Source organism: Micromys minutus (genome assembly GCF_963924665.1).
Source record: "Micromys minutus genome assembly, chromosome: 9".
Taxonomy (NCBI): Eukaryota; Metazoa; Chordata; class Mammalia; order Rodentia; family Muridae; genus Micromys; species Micromys minutus.
Genome location: NC_137978.1, coordinates 21,454,051 through 21,464,329, shown reverse-complemented (window position 1 = coordinate 21,464,329; position 10,279 = coordinate 21,454,051).

The following is a 10,279-nucleotide window of genomic DNA, read 5'->3' as shown; positions in this document are numbered from 1 at the left end:
GTATTCTTAAGGACTGAAGTTCAAGTCCAGGCACCCACACCAGGCCATCCACAACTACCTATAACTCCAGCTCCAAGGGTTCTTCTGATCCCTTTGGTCTCCGTGCGTACCCACACATCCGTGGCAAGCTCGCACATGCCAATACACACACACACACACACACACACACACACACACACACACACACACACACAACACACCTATACATGATTAAAAATAAATCTTTTTTTTTTTAAAAAAAAGGTATAAAAAAGGTGGAGTGTGGTAGCAGATGACACAGGCATCAGCCTCCACCTTGGATGTGTACATGTGCCTGCACAAACATGCACACACTTAGTCTACACATTCACTAAAGAAAAAGCTGGCGCCCATACTGCCTGCCTGCTGTTGCGTCATGCAGTGTCACTCGCGCGCCCTCTGCTGGTGAGCAAGAACATTTCATCTCGGAGAGAAAAGAAAGGACCCTCGGGTTCAGCAAAAGGAGTAGATTTATAACAACTGTAGTAAAGTAGTTACTAGCACAGAAATTCAGAATCACAGAAAGATGCACATACTTTTATTTTTCTCTTAACTTTGTTCCCACCACACTTGTCCAGAAAATACTTTACCCTCGGTATTAGTAATTGTTTAATTGCTGTGAAGAGACACCATGACCACGGAAACTCTATGAACAAAAGCATTTAACTGGGGTGGGAAGGGGGTGCTGTTATTAGTTTCAGATGTTTAGATCATTATCATTGTGGTGTGGAACATGACAGCATGCAAGTGGGTGCTGGACCAGTGGCTGAGAGCTACATCCTTATACACAGGCAGTGAGAGGTGGAGATATATACACACACATACACACACAGATATACACAACACGCACATAGACACATACACCACACCACACAGAGAGAGAGAGACAAACACAACACACAGAGGCATACATACACAGAGACAAGCAGAGACATACAGACATCGAGAAAGAGAGAGAGACAGAGAGAGAGAGAGAGAGAGAGAGAGAGAGAGAGAGAGAGAGAGAGAGAGAGAGAGAGAGAGAGACTGTACTTGCTGGACTAGGCAAGGGCTTTTGAAACATCAAAGCCAACCCCAGGGACAATTTCTCCAACAAGGTCACAAATTCCTAATCCTTGTAATCCTTTCAAAAAGTTCCTTTCTTTCTTTCAAGATTTATTATATACTGTATACACTGTAGCTGTCTTCAGACACACCAGAAAAGGGGATCAGATCTCATTACAGATGGTTGTGAGCTACCATGTGGCTGCTGGGATTTGAACTCAGGACCTGTGGAAAAGCGGTCAGTGCTCTTAACCACTGAGTCATCTCTCCAGACCCAACCCCCTTTTAAAAAGATTTACTTATTATATACAAGTACAATAAGTTCCATTTCTTGAAGACTAAGCATTCAAACATATGTGCCTATGGGAGCCATTCTTATTGGTAACTGTTATTTGTAAAGCCGAGGGGCAAGTTTTTCCCAGTGGAAGTGTCACAGCTCTGAATGGAGAGATACTCTGGCATTCAGGAGTGCCAGGATATCACAAAGTCCCACTACACACCAAACCTCACACAGAGACTTACTGGGAGAGACAATAAGATGCTGTTTGTTCTTCACAGGGGAACTGCAGAACTGAGCAGGGGGCAGCCTTTATACTGGCTTTCTTGGGGGCAGAGTATTCCAGGATACAGATTAGTAGGGTTTCAAGCCCTGACTTTGGGGGTGAGCCCAGGGATAGGGTTTTTGTGGGATTCAAATCCCAAAGTGAGTTCCATTATTTAAACCAACAGGCTCACCGAGTCATCCCTGTAGCATAGTGTTTCCTCTGGTTAACAAAGCTGCCATCTAAACTGATGTCCATAATGCCCCCAAATAAGTAAGTTAGGGAAAGCTCTCACGGGGTGATTTTTAAGATCAGTTCTGTTAGCAAGGGACTTGTGGGGTGTTTAGTTGTTGGATACAGAATAGGGTGACTCTCAAGGCAGCTGATTTTTGTTACTTTTTTTGTTTGTTTGTGTTCTAGATAAGGTCTTACTATGTAGCCCTTTCTGTCCTGAAATTCACTATGCAGACCAGCCTGATCGATCTCAGAGTCACAGAGATCCACTTGCTTTTGCCTCTTGGGATTAAATTCATGAGCCACTATGCCTGGCTTCAAGGCACATCTAAAGACTGTTAGGGCCAAGGGGCAGCTGAGTTAGAGTGTTTACCTAACACTGCATAGGACATAGTAACACATGCCTGCCTGTAACCACAGCTCTGGGTTTTGGTAATGGTTTTGGTTGGTATTAATATTAGCATAAGTGTAAGAAAGCACAATGGTCTCCCAACTGGGTAATACACAGATGGGGCTGTGTTGGTTTCAGTTCTCCCTGGAGACTGTCACTAAAGTGCTCCATGAAAGCAGAGCCTTGTGTGTTCTTCACTTTCTTATGTCCTGAACTTCCAAAATCTAGCCCCCCAAAAAAATATAGTTGTTCAATAAACTTTTTAAAAGAAAAAAAAATGGAAACAGGGTCTCACTACGTAGAACAGGCTGGCCTTAAAATTATACCTTCGTCTGCCTCCCGAGTGCTGGGATTAAAGTTGGGAGCCAGAAAGTCTTGCTCAGCAAATACTTTATGACTTACATTCAATCATACATTATCACAATAAATATATACATTATAATATAATCATTATCATAATAAATATATACATTATAATGCAATCATACATTATCATAATAAATATATACATTGTAAAGGAATCATACATTATCATAGACAAGAAAAAGTTGAAGTGAGGAGATATTAGCAGTGAAGAATCATACTGTAGACGTGCAAAATGAAAGTGCCCCAACCACTGAGCAAACTTTCTAATACTTCAATTATATTTTTAAAGAGAATTTTTTTTCTTCAGAGTTGTCTGTAAGTTGACCACTGCTTCTCTGTTTCTGAACCCCTCAGTATTCTTCTCTCTTCTGGTAGTATTAGTAACAACCAAAAGGTACTGTGTTCTCTAATGGCAATGCTGTCTTCATAGTCTATAGAAGACTAAAGGCAGTCTTATATCATGGGCCTAGTATAATGTTTCACTGTCAACTTTAACTACAAAGTTGTTAGTTTCTCTAACAGGAGTTATGATATTTAAACCCATTTTAGTTACTTTTCTATTTGATGTAAGACGCTAGGATCAAGGCAAGTTATAAAAGAAAGTGTTTAATTGGGCTTATGGTTTCAGAGGGTTAGAGTCCACGATGGTGGAGCAAAGGCATGGTGGCGGGAACAGCGGAGAGCTCACATCTTGATCCACAAGCAGGATGCAGAGAGGGTGAGGCACACTGGGAGTGGCAGGAGTCTTTTGAAATCTCAAACACCACCCCTAATGATACACCATTTCTAACGAGGCCATATCTCCTAATCCATCTCAAGCAGTTCCACCAACTAGGGACCAAGTATTCAAACATATGAGCCTATGGGGGCCATTCTCATTCAAAACACAAATGACACACACCAAAATATAACTTTTTGGAAAAAACATGGCTGAAAGTGGACTTACGTGCCTCCCAACTTTCCTTCACTGCTGAGGACAGCCCCGTTAGCACCACTGTTTTCTTTGTCCTTTGGGAAATTATGCCTTCTGAGCAACAGAAAAGGTCTTTCCATAGCAGACAATTGTTCTTCCTGGAAGAATTTTTCTATACATTTGAGCCTTACCCAGAAAGTCTGCAGTGAGCTCTGGGAGAGGAATCACATGTTGAGTAGGACCATATCTGTATATATTTTCAGATCTTTATAGGAGAATAATCATTTGTTGGAGAAGCTGTAATGACTAGATCGCACACACACACATTTGCTTTTTCAAGACAGGGTTTCTCTTTGTGACCCTGGCTGTTCTGGAGCTTCCTCTGTGGAATAGACTGGTCTCAAACTGAAAGACCCTCCTGCCTCTGCCTCCCAAGTGATGGAATTAAAAGCATGTACCACCACTGGCTGGCAGACATATAAGCATTTTACATATTTATATCACTCAGGAATATATGTGTAGGGCTGAATCCTCACTTCTTACCTAGCTTGCAAGAAGTCCTGAATTTGATCTCAGCAGCAAATGAACTGGCTGTAGTAGCATACACCCATAGTCTTAGCACTATGGAGTTGGGGAGGGGCATCAGAACTTTTAGGTCATCCTGAACTATTTAGACAGTGGGACTGTAATGAGGGGGGGAAGGGGGACAGAGAGACAGAGACAGAGAGACACACACAGGGAGAATGCATATATTTAAACTTAGAGGAAGAAGGGCTAGACCCTTCACTAGTACAGAATTTATATAGTGCACACAAGGTCCTGGGTTTAATCCCTAGCACTGGAACAAATAAAACAAAAGTTATTAGGGAAGGCCTAAAGGCCAGAGAAACAACTAGAACTGGATCCACACCAGGACATGGCAGCAGGTTGTTTGTGATTACAGTAAGGCAGTTTCCTGTAGGGTGTGTTTGCTCCATTCTCCTTCTCTCCGTTTTTTTGAGACATGGTCTTGCCACATAGCCAAGGCTAGACCGGAACTCACTTTGTAACCTAGGTTGGCCTTCACCTTGCTGTTCAGGTGTTGGGACAGTAGGCCCATGACGCCATGCCTTGCTCTTCCCCTGGGAAAGTTCATTGCTGTTTCTGTTTGAATGCCGTCAGTTCACCTTCCCCTCACCCAGGGAAGGGTAGCTTAGTTGTTTCCAAGGTTTGTGTCTTGAACGGAGCTGTGGGGAACATTTGTGTGCTGGAGTCTGTGTGGATACGTTTCCCAAAGCGCATGGTCGCTATGGTTGCTTGATTACATAATATGAGTATATGTGGTCTTATAAAATACACGGAATAAAAAGACTGAGTAAAGTGTCATTGATTGATTGATCGATCGTAAAGTGTCTTTCCAAGTAGCTGTAGCATCTTGCTTCCTAGCAGGAGGAACGATTTTTCTTTCCTTCTTTCCCCTTTCTTTTTCTTCCTTTCCTTTCTTTTTTTGAAACAGGGTCTCATAATGTAATGTAGCCGTGGTTGTCTTGGGACTTGAGAGATCCACTTGCCTCTACCTCCCAAGCGCTGGAAAGAGATTTCCGTCATCCTGATAGGTGTGTAGTGACTTCCTTCTCATCTCACACAGGATGTAGAATGTCTCTTCCTAGAATTGTTTGATTTATCTTCTTGGGTGAGGTCTCAGCTAAAGTTTTTGTTACAAAAATATTAATTTTTATATTTGCATCACCTTTTTTTATATTTTTGCCACATGCCCGTGGAGGCCAAAAGAGACTGTCACAGTGTGATCTGGAGTCACAGATGTTTGTGACCTGCCTTGTGGATGTTGCAACAGCAGCGTGTGGTCATAACCACTGAGCGGTATCTCCAGCTCGCTTAGTTCCATTTCTAATCTCTTTCTTCTAACTATATTGATTTGTTTTTTAATTTTTGATTTTTAGAAATAGGGTTTCTCTGTGTAGCTTTGGCTGTCCTAGAACTCACTCTGTAGGCCAGGCAGGCCTTGAACTCACGGAGATCCACCTGCCTCTGCCTCCTGAATGGTAGGATTAAAGGCATGTGATATCATTACCCTTTCCAAACTTTCCTATTATTGCGTTTTAAGTGTTCCTTTTATGTTTTGCGATACTAGAGATTTACTCGGTTTTCTGTAATTCGCCTCATTTTAAAAATCACTAGCTCTGTTCGTGGTCTTAGCCGCGCCATGAGAGCGAAGTAGCAGAAGAAGGGAATGCACAGGCTGAAGCGCAGGAGAAGAAAGATGGGCAGAGGTCCAAGTAAACCAGCGTGTGCACCCGCGAAGCCTGCAGGAGCAGAAGGGATGCTGAGGGCCTGGACACCGGGACAAGTTGTTGGACTGTATGTTGCTGTCGGTAATCAGTCTCAGTAGACCTGGAACGTCACCTAGCCTAGATCACCCTGGGAAATGACTGCCTTTCTTACAACCAAAACAGTCCCGCTGGCCCTCTATCCTGGACCTTTGGCACTCTGGACTGGTTCTGTTCTTTTTGGTGGCCAAGTGTAACTTGCGTACAATAAATCCATTTGCTGTCAGCAAACCAAAAAAAAAAAAACAAAAAAAAAAAAAAAACAAAAAACAAAAAACCACTAACTACTATCAAAGCAAAAGCAAATGGTAAGGATGTTTTGCATTTGTAGGAGCTACTTACCAGTGGCTGTGGTAAAATGCAGGACCAAAGGGAGCTTATGGAAGGAGTTTCCTTTGGCAACATGTGGTAGGCATGGTGGGAGGAGTTCACTTCTTCAGCTGTGAGCACAAAGCAGAGGGCAAATTGGAAGGCGGAAAGTGAGGCTTTAAACACTCAAAGCCTTCTAACAGTGGGGAACTTCCTTCATCAACTGAGGACCAAGTGTGTATGAAACTCTAGAGAGAACATCTTTCTTTCTCTCTCTCTTAAGATTTATTTATTTATTACAATATATAAATACACTGTAGTAGCTGTCTTCAGACACACCAGAAGAGCGCATCAGGTCCCATTACAGATGGTTGTGAACCACCATGTGGTTGCTGGGATTTGAACTCAGGACCTCTGGAAGAACAGTCAGTGTCTTAACCCCTGAGCCATCTCTCCAGCCCGAAAGGGCATATCTCATTTAAGATGCCACAGCACTGTTCAAAAAGTGGAATAAGCCAGACACGATGACACAGGCCTTTAATTTTAACCAAAGCACTCAGGAGGCAGAGGCAGGTGTAGCTCTGTGAGTTCCAGTCCAGCCTGGTCTACATAGTGAGTTCCAGCCCAGCCTGGTCTACACAGTGAGTTCAAGGACAGCCGGGGCTTGTAGAGAGATCCTGTCTTGAAGTAACAACAGCAACAAAAACAAAATACAAAGGAAAGATAATTGGAATAAATGTGAAGTTACTTAGCACATAAGTAGGCACATAGTATATGCATTATAATGTTACTTGCATTTAAAGCTTTCGTATTAAACTGTGTATGTTAAAACTTCAACTAAGCCTATGCGTACATCTTTTGGTAGCTACCCCCAGTTGTGTTTTCTGTTCCCAGTGTGAATGAGAAGGAAGATTTACTCTAAACCTGGTGGAAGCATTGCTGGAGAGGCAACAGGAAGCTGATAAGTGGACTTTGATTGACACAGGAGAAGTCTGAGTTTTATCCTGTAAGTAATGTGGTGCCACTAGAATTAATCAAAATAGCTACTTAGTCAAGAGCTATGCTTTCAGAAAGGAAGTTCTGTTATAGCATATGGAGGGAACAAAGGGCCAGAGCCACCCAGAGCAACAATTATGTCAAGGCTTTTAATTCTAAAACCTGATACCAAACACCATCCTAATGAAGCACCTGGTGCCTGAGCCTTCAGCAGAGGTTACGGAGGGGTCAAGGGGAGTGAATCAGGGCTCAGCTCCTGTGACTCACACAAGGAAATCTGTGACACTCCACTGTGCCACAAAAACACACATATGCCTCTAGGCCTCCTTTTGATTTTTTTTTTTTTGTGTTTTTTCCCATTCTTTTATCATAGTTGTCCATTTAAAAATGCCCCTCATGCTCACTGCTAAGTGCCCAGGAGAAGGGAATGAGTGAGTGATTGCAAGTGTCTGGGTGGGAAGGAACAGGCACCAGACCCAGCGTGCGGCAGCAGGCACAGAGAGAAGATGGAAGGCAGAGAGGAAAGGCAAGATTCTTGAATGTTGGAACTGAGATCTTGAAGGCAAAGGAAGAAAATTTTTTGTATGACTTTTTTTGGGGTGGGAAGAACCTGAGAGTTTAAGTTTTATGGACAGGCAGAAGAATAGTTTTGGCAACTCACAATAAACTGAAAAAGTTAAGTTTTAGATATTTTGATGTCAATGCTACCAGCTAAGAGCAGCAGCAGTGTGGCGTAAGTCTGTAAGTCCAGCACTGGGAGTCTAAGGCACAGTGATCGCCAGGCCAGCTTGAAGTGTGTAGCAAGACCCTGCCTAAAACAGGGAAGGATACAAACTTAAGAACCACCTCTGTTACCAAAACAAAATACTGTTAGGCATTAAAGCAGAACTGTTGACATATGAGATAAAATTCAAACTCAGATATAAATAATTGGAATTCAGGACTGAGCATTCACTTTTGTAGGACTGAGCATTCACTTTTGTAGGACTGAATAAGCTTATCAGGTACCAAGTCTTGGGTTTGGTAATGAGGTCATTACCAAGGTTGTATGCCACTCTGAGGGAGTGGTGGGGGTGGATCTGTCTCCCAAAAAAGTTGGGAGAAAGGAAGGGGATGAAGTGACAAAAAGACAAAGGAGAATTGGGTTGGAGAGCATCTCCCTGTAGACACTTTACCCAAACAGGAGACAACAGAAAATGGACCTGTAACCACAAGAGAAAAATAGAAACGCTCTAAAGACTCCGAAGTGATCGAACTTATTGTGTAATTACTATAATTTTCATTAGTTTTGTTGCTAATATGACCTAAAAGGCATACTTCTCTAGCAGATCTTTTATATTTTTCTTCCCTGTACACAAGTTTCTATTTTTTCAGCTTTTTTTTTTTCCTGCCCCAACTTGCTGTTACTTTGGTGAACCTATTACTATGCCTTCTTACACTGGACTTTACGTTCTCCACACATCACTTGCATGGACTCGAGGTTGACTTTCACAGTTCCTTTATATCTTGTGTTTCTGTTGCCTAGCTCCATGCTGAGTGCATACACAGTATTCTGTAAATGCTAAAGACCAAGTAAATGAAGTTAGTAAGGATTCATGTCCCCCAGCTTTTCTTTAAAAAGTGTACAATGTAATATATCGACATTTAATTTTGCAATGCAGCATCCCTTCTGTGATATTCCTATGATGTGTGATGTGCCCATGTTTTGTAACCCCAGTGCTCTGGAGGATAAGGCAGGGGATACAGAATTTGGGATCTACATAGGGAATTAAAATATTCACCCAAACCAAACCAACAGAACACAACAAAAATAATCTCCTCTCCAAACAAATTCTTTCACATAACAAAACCCATATATAATTTTTAAGAGGCTCTCATCTTCCCAGACCATCAGGCTTTGGTGTTGGTGGATGCAATCTTATTTACTGTAATTCTCCCCTTGATCCCTAAGTAGAGAGGGCTATTTTTGTTTCCTTCAGTTTGTTTTTGAAGCAGTTATCTTTTCTGGCTAGCCTTAAGAAGCAAAGGAGATCTTTTAAAAACCAAACGACTGACCTCGAACAAATTAGTTTCTCAGCAGTGCAAGAATCGAAGTTTTCATTTATTTGCTTTTAGGACTGTTGGCCTTCCACAGAGCAGGCGAGAACTCTAATACCTGGTTCAGGCTGTTTACAACCAACCCGGGACAAGTTTAGCATAAAAGGCTCATTTTGTATGAACACTAGTGGAAAGAAGGTAGTGGTGGTAAGGATAAAAACCTTTCATCAAAATCCCGCCATTTTGCATTGTTCTTTAGGGAATAGGCTTTCAAAAGCTAAGGAACAAAAGTGGATTTGCTTTTCCAATCCTCTGAAGCGGCTACAGGGAGAAACCAAAGCTCTTTATAAATTGTGGGCGAGGAGGGGGAGGGGCTGAAATCTAGCCGCAATGGAGCACAAGGGAAGGCTCCAAGGCCTAATTTGCCAGTGAATCCAGTTCTGCAATATTTGTAATCAAAGACCTACATTCTTCCCACCCAAGCCGAAATACAAAAGAAATGGATGGGGGGAGGAGACTTTGTGCAGGCGGAGGGCGCTGAGAGTGGCCACCTGTGCCGAAGCCCCGGCAGACTCTCCCTGGGGACCCAGGCGTCGGCTGCGGTCCTAGGGAGTTTCCTGGGCCCTGAGAGCCAGAGCCAGTTAGAAAGCCGGCTTACAGAGCAGGAATGGGTTGTCACCCTGATAGCAGGGAAAAGGGGTCCGAGGCTGGAAATTTGCAAGTCAGTCGGTTTCAGTTCTTTTTTTAAAAAAATTGAATATTTTATGTATTTACATTTCAAATGTTATCCCCTTTCCTGGTTTCCCCTCCTGAACCTCTCCCATCCCCTCCCCCCTGCTTCTATGAGGATGCTCCCCCTCCCCACCACCCGCTCCTGCCTCCCCGCCCTGGCATTCCCCCTACACGGGGGAAACCGAGCCTTCACAGAACCAAGGGCCTCTCCTATTGAATCCAGACAATGCCATCCTCTGCTCCATAGGCGGCTGGAGCCAAGGGTGCCTTCATGTTTACTCTGGTTGGGTCGCGGTTGTTCTTTGACAACGAGAAGGCATAGAAAACCGGCCCTGGAGCGTGCACATGGCGAAATGCGCACCCGAACCGC